Raw genomic sequence first — 12,191 nt, forward strand, 5'->3', positions numbered from 1 at the left:
ACTTTTGAGATTATTGCTGGGGCTTCGTCATCTTAGCCTGTGGAGACAGTTCTTCAATTCTGTGCTGCTCCCCAGTCTTGAAGCTCTTAGTGCCTGTTTGCACCTGATTTTAGGGCTGCATCCAACACCTTCAGAGTGCTGTGCTATTGCTGAAGAGTCACTGAAGGGGTCTAATGTAGCCAGCAGTGAAAATGTGACACTAGAGTCGGTCTGCCTGGAATCCAAATAAGAGAAAGCATAAGCATTAGCGGTAGTTGAGAAGGTACAAAGTGACCTTACCCTCTAACATGAGTCAAAGGTATTCAACCAAGCAGGTCAAAGATACAGGTCTTGGTGAGATGGGTGACAGGCACAAAAGATCTGATTTTAACTCATTCTGGCTCAGATGGCTCTGAATTCCCCGTGGCTGTGTACAAAGAAACCAAATGGAATATAAACACCTTTTTAGGACAAGAGGAGCACAGATGTATGACACACAAAGGGTTAAAAATCAGAATAGGAAAGATGAGCTATCTGTGCGTATCAATCCAAACAACACGTTCATGGTGTTTCAGTTGTGACCTTAATTTATTCTGTGCCTCCTTTGGTGTTTGCTGTAGCAGTGTGGGGCTCTCCCTGGAAAAAAAACAAAAGTTTCAGTGTCACCTTAGTGTCTGTCTGTGGTGAAGTGAAGATAGTTTGGAGCAACAGACATACTGTAGGTTACAGATGTCAGTGTCTTTCTCTCCCTCTACTCCCTCTCCCTCCAAATCTAATCCAGCTCCTCACAGGCAGGTTAAATCAGGGTTTAAAGATGAGATGAAATGAAAAATGCCTTTTTAACCCTTTTAGATCACATCCCCGGTCATACTGTGCACCTATTTAACAATATATGCCAAAAAAAATACCAAAAATCAATTTCATTGTATTCTTATATCAAAATTCAATCATGTTTTCTTCCTGTAAAACAAAATATGCCGTGTGCTTACGTAAGCATGCCCGTAACTAATTTCAACCAATAATATCATGACATCCACCCATCAATCAATCTTCAACTTTTAGCGCACAGAGCTAAGAGGCTAAGATTCATTAGTTAGCTAGCTAGCAACAGCATGGTACTTCGGTGTGTCTTCGGGTGTTATGACACACCCACTTTTCAACGTTCAAATCAAATTCCTCCCAACGTTATGTCCCGCCTGTCTTTCCTGTTTCACTCGGAAATACGTCACAATACGGAAGTTAGATAGTCTCGAAATGCCGTTTCATCTCAACTTTAAAGACTTCCGGCCAGGTGCCTGATTTCCGGCATATGGACGTTTTAGATTCACAAACTATTTTTGACAAAAAAAAAACTCCACGTGGGTTGTTGTTTTTGATGCGTTTTATCCAATCATATTCAGCGAAGCAAAGCAATATTTTACATTTACCAATGGAATGCGAGCAAGTTTTTTATCCAATGAACAGCAAGCTACTTTCTATCACCATGTAGCACCGATTCCGTGGTGTAGCACAGCTGAAATATGGAAACGAAGTTCATGAAAGCTGGTGGAGATACACGCGTCACTGAGAGAGGAGTAAAAAACAAACAGCGATAGGTATGGGTTGAATAAACAGGTGGAGACGGGAAACCGTTTGACACTTGGTGCGACAAATTAAGAGAACCGGGTGTTTGTTCTGCACTGTGAGCTCAACCAGCAGAAAGAAAGTGCTCTTTCCACATGAGGTCAATCCAGACACAACGCCGCTGTGCACGCGCTCCGATATCTGAGCACACCGGGAGCGACAGTTACAGCTGCCGCTCCAGCAGCAATTACAGACCTGAACGTGATCTGTCTTTCACAATTTACAATCCTCATTCAGCATCAAAATGTGGCATTGCTTTGGCTGTTCTCTGCAGAGCTCCCCAGGGGTCACCTGGTAAGAAAAAAATAATTGATGTGGAAATCCATACAGGCACCGATTGGTAAACCGCAGGGCTCCATGTGCACGGAATAGTAAACTGTGCGCATGGATTAGTAAACCGTGCCCTCGAATTAGTAATCAGTGCGCATGGAGTCCTAAACCATGCCCGCGGATTAGTAGACCTGCACACGGATTTGTAATATGTATTGATGACGTCAACAGGGACACCACAGCGGCCCACAGAGTTGCATATACAGTTTAATTAACATGCTTTTTCTACAAGCATGATTTATAGGGAGTAAATGGGTTTCATATTGTCACCAAAACATATTGGATCATAAATTAGACCTACTGATGTGATTAATCAATGGTTATGGTTCACATATGGTCTAGGTGCCTAATGGCTATTACAGCTCACTATATGTATGCCAAGCTGTATGTAATGGCTCTGGCTCACTGTATATAGGCCTAAAAGTCCCTCTTTGATGTTAGCAGCATAGATATGACAAATCTGTGCGCATGGTTTACTAATCCGTGGGCACGGTTTAGGAGTAAATTGTAAGAAAACCGTGCCCACTGATTTCCCATCTTTTTTTTTTTTGTAGCAGGTGACCCCTGGGGGGCTTCACAGGTATCCTTATTGCACTAGGTTTATAGATAATGCTGTGTTGAATATTCATTCATTCAGCACAGAAATGTGTCAATTGTTTTCGTTGTTCTTGTTATTGGACTACCCCCTCCCCCCCCCCCCCCCCATCAGTCAGGAACATTTCAGGCTCAGAATGTTTTTTTGCTTTAAGCTCTGGGTTAAGTGCTGCTAAGTGCTGCTGCTTTATCTCTTCGATGTGAAGAAGCTATAATAGGATGAGACGATAAGAGCCGGGAGAAAACAGCCCTCCCTGTGTGTGAGAGAGGGGTAAACCTGGCTGGGATAGGACTAAAGCTTGTCTCCTCCTCTGATTTGCCTTGCTGATTTTTCCTCACCTTTTCATTATTTTATTTCTTTTTCTTGTCTTCTTGTTTCTTTCTTTCTTGTAGTCTTTTTTTCCCCAGTCTTTTTTTCTTTCTTGGGCCTGTCTCTCTTGGGACCCCACCACCCTTAAGTATGTTATTAATTCCTGGGAGAGATAATAGATGTCTTATGGAAATCGTCATTCATTTTGATTCAATTTTTCACCAGAAAGGGAATGAGAGAGAGGGGGGATTGACAGAGAGTGAAATGAGTATGAAAAGAAGGATTTATTTTGGAGAGATTGAGCGGTAGGTCAGAGAGGGAGGATAAGGCTCAAAAGAAGGGAGAGCGTTGGGTTCTTAAAAGGCCACTGAGATGGATACGGAAAGGATCGAAGGAATGGGATTAGAGGGTGAGAGAGCGAAGCGAGATGGATGGTTTTGGAGGTCTGAGGAAGACAGTGCTGCAGGACTGAAGTATACAGTAATCACAGATATTAGTCAGAAGCTTAAAACTGTATGAGAGAGACTTTTCTAAGTAGTTACGTACAGTAAATCATGGCTGAAGAATGAGGGTATAATGAAGAGATAGTCAGATAGAGGCAGGTGAATCCTCAAATATTTCATTTCTTCACTCTCTCACGTCTCTCCCGCTCCCTTATTAATACCCACCACACTTACTTTTAGTCAGCGATGCAGTGGTAAATAAAACGGTAGGTAAACTATGACCATCTTAGTGATCATAAGTTAAACAACCACCAATAACAACAAAAATCAATGATTCTCTTCCTTAAATGATCTATATATCTCGCCACATAACCTGTATCGGTTTGCTACTACTCACTATGATGTATAACTATGAGCTTATGTCAAAGATAAGATTTTTCTCAGCTTAAAAAGGGCGATAAACTCTATTCCACAAATAAAAACTGGATAAACCTAGTTTGGTCAGAGCGTCAGAAGAGGTTGTATGACATGCATAGTAGCATACGTGACCCATGTGGATCATTGTAAATTGTTGCTATGGAAGTGTTGTGCCCCAGGTCCAACTGTCTATAATGATATTGACTCCTGTATCATCCATCTAGTCAATCCATGAACCTCTGCTCCTACTCTTATAAAGGAGAATTATTAAAGGGCTTATTTCAACATGAACACCACAACCAACAAAGTCACTGCAAGACTCTTGAGTTCAGAGCCGCCTCCCCCAAAATAGTCAGATTTTCCATTACCACTGTGCCGTCCAAATGTAAGTATTCTACAACTCCAACTTTCCACAGTCGCACCACAGGCAATGGATTTGACCTTGATATTAAATAGCTCATTTACTGTACAAATGGGTTATTCAGTAACCCAGCCCTTCAACAACCACAGGATCATGCTATGCAACAGTGCTTAAGTTTTATCCACTGTAGTGGACAAGGTCAGGTTAATGTTCTCGCTAGTAGACTACTCTTTCAAAATTCTGAGGTGGACATATTTTTAATAAAAGAAAAAAAAAGTCAATCAACTACCCTTTTCAATTCAAGGGGCATTTCACTGTTTCAGCATAAGCATCATAACAATCGGTCGCTCCGCAGCCATCCTCATCCAAGTTGACTATTCTGCAACAGATGGACATCTTAATCTTCCTCATCATCCCCTCCTCCCAACAACAACTTCTATCATAGCATTATGCTGTCTTTGCTGTTCACCACAGAAACAGATTTATGCAGACAGGCACTTCTGGGAGCCACATAAACACTGAATGAGCTCATTTGTGGCACATGGTTTGAGCAGCCTAGACTCTCCCAGTGCCATAACATGCTGTAATGAACCTGAGTGTGTTTGCATGTGTGTGTGTGTATGCGCACACTTATACCAATAAAGTGTCACATTATAGTTATCATACTGGGGTATTATACTGTGGTGTCTGTGTGCATCCAAGCCACAGATGAGGAATGACAATGCCTTAGCTTCATTTAAACAGATGGCTTGTTTATGAAGTGTCAGTGTGGAGGGAAATCACATATTGGGAGGAGGGAGACAGCCATGGGACTCCCAATACGATATTACAATAATATAATAATTTTGTTGTTAATATTTTCTAACTTGTGATACTGCATGTTACTGATATTGCAATATGTTACTCTGATCGTCTTTCCCCTCAGTGTGGTGAATTGAGAGCTAAAATAATAATTTTGCAGGCAATAAAATACCCAACTCAATCTTACATCTGACTAAAAAGTCAGAAACCAATTGCTAACTGAAATTTAAGGCCTTTCAGATTTTCAAGCACTCTCAAGAATCTTTTTTCAATTTTAAAGATCACTATTTCGTAGAATTTCATTATGCAGCCTCTCACTTGTAGCTTTTAATGGTGAAATACTGCATATTGAAATTTGACATCAGTACCACACAATGCTAATTTCATATATGATAATTGATTACTGTATTATTGATTCTCCAGGCACAGAGGGAGGCTTTGGGAATGGTCAGCCAGAGACGGCCTTTAATAAAGTGGCTCCATGAACACACTTCCAGATACTGACGATCCCACTGGGCTACATACCCAAGATGGAGGAGAGAGAGAGACAAACACTGAGTGACTGAGGAGGAAAGGAAATGGAAGAGGAGGAGGAGAAATTAAGATGGTGTGTGTGAGAGAGAGAGAAAGAAAGAAACAGGGACAAACAAAGACAGAATCATGAAGTGCAGCAAGGCAAAAAAAAAAAAAAAAGGCAGAGAGGGACACGGGACGCTTCTTTCCTCCGTTCCCCTCTCTGCTCCTCCAGAGGCCTGCAGGCTGACCAGTGGATCATAAATCAGTGCGGGGCAGGGTTGTCTCCCACTGCGCCGCGGCTCCTCCGTGACATGAACTAAGCACCTCCGGGAGAGCAGGGGCGAGTCCGCATCACCATGGAGATGAGAGCGGACCACCGTGTTTGGGGGGTTCGTTTCTACGTGGATGGGTGTTGTGCAGCTTGCAGCCTTCAGAGAGAGAGAGAGGAGCGCAGGGAGAATAGAGGTAGAGGAGATACACTAAGATCACAGGCAACTCAGTGTGGAAGTTGAATTCTTATTACCTCTCTGTATATGCTGGCTGGCTGGACTGGCTCTGACTGACAAACTATATGACGGACAAGCCGATAATCAACTGACTGGCTGACTAATCCACTTACTGGCATACTGAGCAACTCATTAACTCAAATGATTGATTTAGGGATTGGCTCACTGACTGCCTAAGTAATTAATTAACGACTGATTAACTAACTGATTAATAACTATTTAACTGACTATCTGGCTGCCCGGCCCACAACAGCCACCCAGCCAGATAGTGAAACAGTGGATTAAAATGCAACAGCAGTGTCCAGTCAGATGTCTGGCAGGCTGTCAGACAGGACAGCTAAAGGCGCTGCCCGTGCCCTCCTTCAAAGCACAGCAGCAGCCTCTTAACATTCTGTTTGAATACACATCGCGTTCATATTTCGCCGTCCGCGTCTCAGATGTTGACTCACATCTCGCCGGCGCTCTGTGGAAACGGCGCTTCACCAAAAAAAAAAAAAGTCAACTTTTATGATGAATCGTTTCACTGGAGGGTGTGTGCGATTTGCATGTGTTACAATGCAGCGGAGCGGCTTGATTTGGCCCTGGGGTCATTAAACGCTACCTGGGATGTGTCATTTGTAGTGAGCAAACACAAAGGGTTTTTGCCCAACCGTGATAAAATACACACTCTGGACTGGGGAGATGTTGAGTGCTTGTTCTCAGCCCAATGTGACTCCATGCAGGCTGGGGGGAAACAGGAGAGAGAATGACGCTGCCAGCAGGTAAATTGGCCTGTCCTTTACCCCGTGGGCTGCTACTGTTGATGAGACAGAGGGAGAGATGACACCTCCCAAATACACACACACACACACAAGCACACACACACCCTCCTTTCTCCGTAGCCATCTCCTCCTTCTCCTTATCCCCCCAGTAGCCCGATCTAACCTTCTACTTCCTTCCTCACTGTCATGACGATGCCCTTTTGGCAAATCAAAACAAAGCTAAATGTCTCTGTCTTTGTAGCCATTTGGGGTTCAGTGCAAACAACAAATCGCCCTTTTGATTCCATGTGAATCTACTCAAACAGACAAAATCCCAGTCAGACAGACAAAAAAAGTCTTTTTTTTCACCACCGTGATTAAATATAAACAGTTTTAGCCATCTAATAATGATTGTCACTGCGGTGTGTGTGATCATCCCACCAATACACTTGAGGCCATTACGCTGCATTGGTTTCTAATTGAATGTGATACTGTGTGGCCTCTCAGTGGGCTGGGCTTGGTGAGTGTTGAGGTGGGCCCGCATGCCAGCAGCCTTGCCAAACCATAAATGAATTGATATACAGTGTGTGGGCTTCATGTGAGCATTGTGTGCTTATACACACACACACACACACACACACACACACACACACACACACACACACACACACACACACACACACACATGTTCCAGCTTCCCTGTGTGGACAAAAATAGCTGTTTTCTTTTCTCCTACCGCTCTCAAAGTTCTCCATCCCTTAACAACCTTGTCACGAACTGTAAAGTGTTTGGGACAACAGATTTTGCCCTCCAGACATTTATTACAAATTGGATTCACCACCGCATTTTCACTTTTAGAAATTGATTTTTTTTGGGACATGCAAACCCCCCACTGATTTCGACTGGGCACTGTGATGCTTTTGTTCCCATTTCCTGTATTTTTGTGTGTGTGTGTGTGTGTGTGTGTTGTCCTGACCACTTCCCTGCCTATCACACTGTGTCTGTCTACTTGTTATTCAGCGAAATGGGGAGTGATATAGGCATGGAAACCTTCCAAAATCTTCCAAAAGCTTTCTTTATGGATGATGAATCACTTAAATTGCCTCCCTTCCGCTCTCCCTGTGATTACTTGCTTAATATGGGAAATTACAGGATACAGTGTGTAGAAAACAGCAGGAAATATGTATCGCCTGTGTCCCAGGGAAACCTCGTATCGTCAGATGTATCATAAAAATCTTTTTCTGTTTCACTGGAGCTGACTGACATTATCACTCAGGTTCAGAAAACGTTCCACGATCCCAAACCACAGGCCTACATTGTACAGTGTTGAAAAGGTAATGTTCAGCCTCTGAAAGGCTGTAATGCTCGACAGTGAACTGGAAGCTCCTTTCCACTGGACTCCAGTCAGTGCGCTCCATCAGTGTTTCAGCGTACATGAGGTTTGCCCTTGTCTCTGTGTCTCAGCGGTCTCTGCCAAGCAAGGAATGGCCCACAGATGATAAATACAGAGACAGTCGGTTGTAAATATTTCATCAGTTCATTTCCCTGGGCCAGTCGCCTAATGCATCCAACACACAGCCTGAAGCTTTGGCTCAGTATAGTGGATATGGCACCGTGTGTGTCTAGTGTGTGTGTGTGTGTGTGTGTGCACGTTCAGTATAAATGTGCGCTTGATTAGAAATTCGCTAAAAGCTTGTGTGGGCATGCGTGTTTGTTGGTGTGTGCATAATGCATGTGTGTATGTGTTCTGTATGTGTTTCACGGTGGTGTAAATGTGTTTGTTTCTATAGAAACTCAGTGGAAGTGTGTGTGTGTGTGTGTGTGTGTGTGTGTGTGTGTGTTTGTTTCCGACTGTTCTGAGCTTAGCATATTCAGAGATTTGGGAAAACTTAAAGAACTGCTCTTTGTGGCAACCACCATTTCATGCATGGAGTCTGAATGCAGGCTTGTTCCACTGTAATGTCTGTGTCTCTCACTGCACACACCTGGGTCTGTCCACTGATTGTGCACTGATTGCAATAATAACCTGATCTACCTCCAGGTGCTCTCTCTCTCTCTCTCTCTCTCTCTCTCTCTCTTTCTCTCTCTGTCTCTCTCATGTGATTGCAGTTCCATGGTACCACACCTTGATTATTTGTGTGTGTATTTGCGCTCACATGTTTGTATTTTTGTGCATGTGCCTGTGCATGCGTGTGGATGTATGGTGTGTGTTTGTATATGCTTACAAACAAGTCTCGTGTGTCTCTGTTGCAGTGTGTGTGGCAGGCCTGCAGGACGACTGTATATGCAAAGCTTCCATTCCTATATTTAGACTGAGCAGCCAAGAGACAAAGCGATGTGGAGGAAAAGCACTTAAAGGAAAACCTGACCCTGAAACAGAATTCACATATGTTTTTGCGAGTTGAGGCACACACTAACCTTTTCAGCTGAAAACGAGACCGTACAGAGTGTGTGCATGCATGTTTCATCATTTGAGTATCGACTGCCTTTGTATTTCAATGTATTTCAAAGATTTTGCTGGCCCAAACGACCCCATTCACAAGGGCATTAGGTTAGTGAGCTTCTACTGTATTGCAACATGTATCAGAAACAGACTCATATTCAACTATACAGTCCTGCGGTGTGTGTGTGTGTGTGTGTGTGTGTGTGTGTGTGTGTGTGAGAGAGAGAGAGAGAGAGAGAGTTGTGTTCACAGTATTTGTACTGTTTAGGTCTGTGTGTGTAAAGCCATCTGATCCCAAATGGAATCTGTGGAGTCTGTGAAAATATGAAATACTGTGAATGTTATATATAATAATGTTTGTTTTTATGTCTACAAAAAGCCAGAGATTTCAACAGTTCCTCCACAGATCCTCCTGTAAATTCCACGGAAAATTAATGAAATGTGCACAGATTGGGCCTGCACATTACCTCGTGCACCCTGCATGCTTGTGATGGTTGTGTGTGTCAGTGGATTTGTGTGTGTGTGTGTGTGTGTTAGGCTGGTGAGTCATGTCTAAGGATCAGGCTGTGAGGACTGACCGGTTACACTCACACAGAGCAGTGAGATACCAAACTGTGTAGGCAGAACCTCTCAGCACGCCTCGCTTACACAAGATGAGCAAGATGAGTAGCAGAGGCTCTCTAAATGAGTGATCTGTGTGTGTGTGTGTGTGTGTGTGTGTGAGAGAGAGAGGAAGAGTGTGTTTTTGTTGTGCATTCTTGTGTGTGACTTCCATGCAGACAAATACTCTGTAAATAGAACAAATTAACTCTGTTCCAAATGAACTGACCCCACCATCACCAACTTAACTGGCTCCAATGGACTGAAAGTGAAAAGTCATTTTCACAGGCGCACTGTGAAGCTGCAGCCTCCAAGACATTTTATGTAAACAGTCTGACTACTTTTGGGTCATTAGTCATTTTACCATCTTATGTTAGTCATATATTAACACTGTTTCCACTAGTGCTGTGCTTTTGTTGAGCAGAGTAAGGGTTTTCTGCGGTGCTATTTCTGGTTCAGTGATACAAATTAGTTTACAAATGTTGTCGTAAAGGCTTAGCGTTGTCTGAAATGGGGTCGTAAGATGTTAGGAGGGGGAGAGACCCTTTATAAATCATCGCTCTATTGGTCTGGCAATTACAGGTCCATTGTGTGTGTGTGTGTGTGTGTGTGTAACAGCACATCTGGGATACCTGTCATTATTGCCATTGCTGGCTTCCAGGACTCATAAACATGTTGCAATACGAGGAGAAGGGGAGTCAGCTATCACTTTCTCTCTGTTCCTTATGTAGTGTTCAACAAGCCAAGCCACTATTCTATATACTACTATAATAATACGGTCAAGAAAAACACCAGACCTCATGCTGTCAGGTCAGAGTCGCTCATTCATTTTCATCCATTTCATTACAATATACTGATTTGTTGTATTGTATAACATTTGAGAGGAGAAGCACTGTATAATCCAAGATGAATGCAAAATAGATGCAGCATAAGGGAAGGCTACAGTGGTTACTCTTGCGTACTGCCTACTTACAGAAGGTACTAGTATTTCTCAAGGGTCTTGACCTTTTGTCACAGAGGAAATGTGGCCCATTTTGACGCTGCGCGGAGCTGATTATAATTATAATCCTGGAGAAACACAACGCTCGCCCACCATAACACCTAGCAAGCGTGCTTTGATGCTCCGTGGCGTCCAAGGTCATACTAATCTCAACTGCTGTATGATGCACATGTTTGGTGGGATAAAGTTGTGTCTCTCCGCACGTGTGTGTGAGGGAGAGACAGACAGGCGGAGAGAACAAGAGAGAGAAAGAGTCTGTCCGCCTGTCTGCATCTGCAGCATAAAATATTCTTGTAATTCAACACATGAAGGGAAAAAAGTGTTGCCTAGAAACATTGATTTTTTTGACAGGCAGAGAGATGCTTTATCCTCACCTGTGCTAACAGATGGTGAGGATTTTTTCCCACCAGAGAGAAAATGAAAGCAACATATAGTGGATGTGTGAAGAAACTAAATCAGAACTGTGTGTGTGTGTGTGTGTGTGTGTGTGTATAAAAGTAAGAGAGAGAGTAAAAGCGAACATTCTGGGTTATTCAAGGGAGAGTTACACCAGGTGATCATTGCAATCAGCAGTGGGCAGACCCAATGAGAGCCATCACTGTGGAATAGGAACCCAATCACACTTCATGTATGAAATGGTGGAAGTGGTATGTGTGCATGTGCGTGTGCATGAGCATGAGCATGAGCATGTGCATGTGTGTATATAAGTGTGTTGTTGCCTGATAAAGATGGGAGGACAGTGAAGGACATGGCTGTTTATTGCATTAATTTATTTGTGTGTATAAGTGTGTGTCTGTGCACGCGCATATACTCCCATGTGTCTGTGTGTGTGTGTGTGTGTGTAGGTGCACATGCCCGTATGCATGCGCATGTGTGTTTCGGCACCCCTCACAGACTACCAGATGGCAATGCTTCCTAATCACGGCTGTGTTACTTAAGCAGTAAATCCCCTGTTGAAAAGTGAACACACACACACACACACACACACACACACACACACACACACACACTCTTCCCTCTTCCCATTGTCTCAATTTACACCCTCCACACAAGTGAACGCATGGACAGTCACAAACACTGATACACACACACACACCCCTCCTCCCACTGTCCCAAGCCAGCCCCGCCCCGCCCCCGATGACGTGCGCACACACACACACACACACCACACACGCGTCATTAAAAAAACCCACAAAACAAACACACACCATGGGATCTTTGTGGGAAGGAGCGGGTCGAGTGGGAATCGACGAAAAGCAGTGAGCGTCCGTGTCCAATTAGAATTCCAAAATGCACCGTGTCACAGGCTAAACAAATTCGGTCACACATGGCAACGCTCTTCACTGTGAAAGGGTTCAGTTCTCAACCGTGTTGGTGCCTCAAGGCCATGAATCCGCACAAGACTGACAGATAATATTTCTTGCAGTAAGGAGAGGAATTACGTCAGTGAGAAAAGTCAATGAAAAGATCAGTGGGGATGACAGAGGGGCCAATAAGGAATATCATGAAAAAATACTACCAGGTCATA

General features: G+C 43.5%; 1 protein-coding gene across 1 annotated transcript in view; it reads right to left on the reverse strand.

Annotated features, from left to right (window-relative positions):
* c9h1orf53 (chromosome 9 C1orf53 homolog) overlaps positions 1-12,191 on the reverse strand; it is a 485,525-nt gene that overhangs the window by 197,787 nt on the left and 275,547 nt on the right. The window lies entirely within an intron of this gene.

Source organism: Centroberyx gerrardi, chromosome 9, assembly GCF_048128805.1.
Source record: "Centroberyx gerrardi isolate f3 chromosome 9, fCenGer3.hap1.cur.20231027, whole genome shotgun sequence".
In the NCBI taxonomy this organism is placed as follows: Eukaryota; Metazoa; Chordata; class Actinopteri; order Beryciformes; family Berycidae; genus Centroberyx; species Centroberyx gerrardi.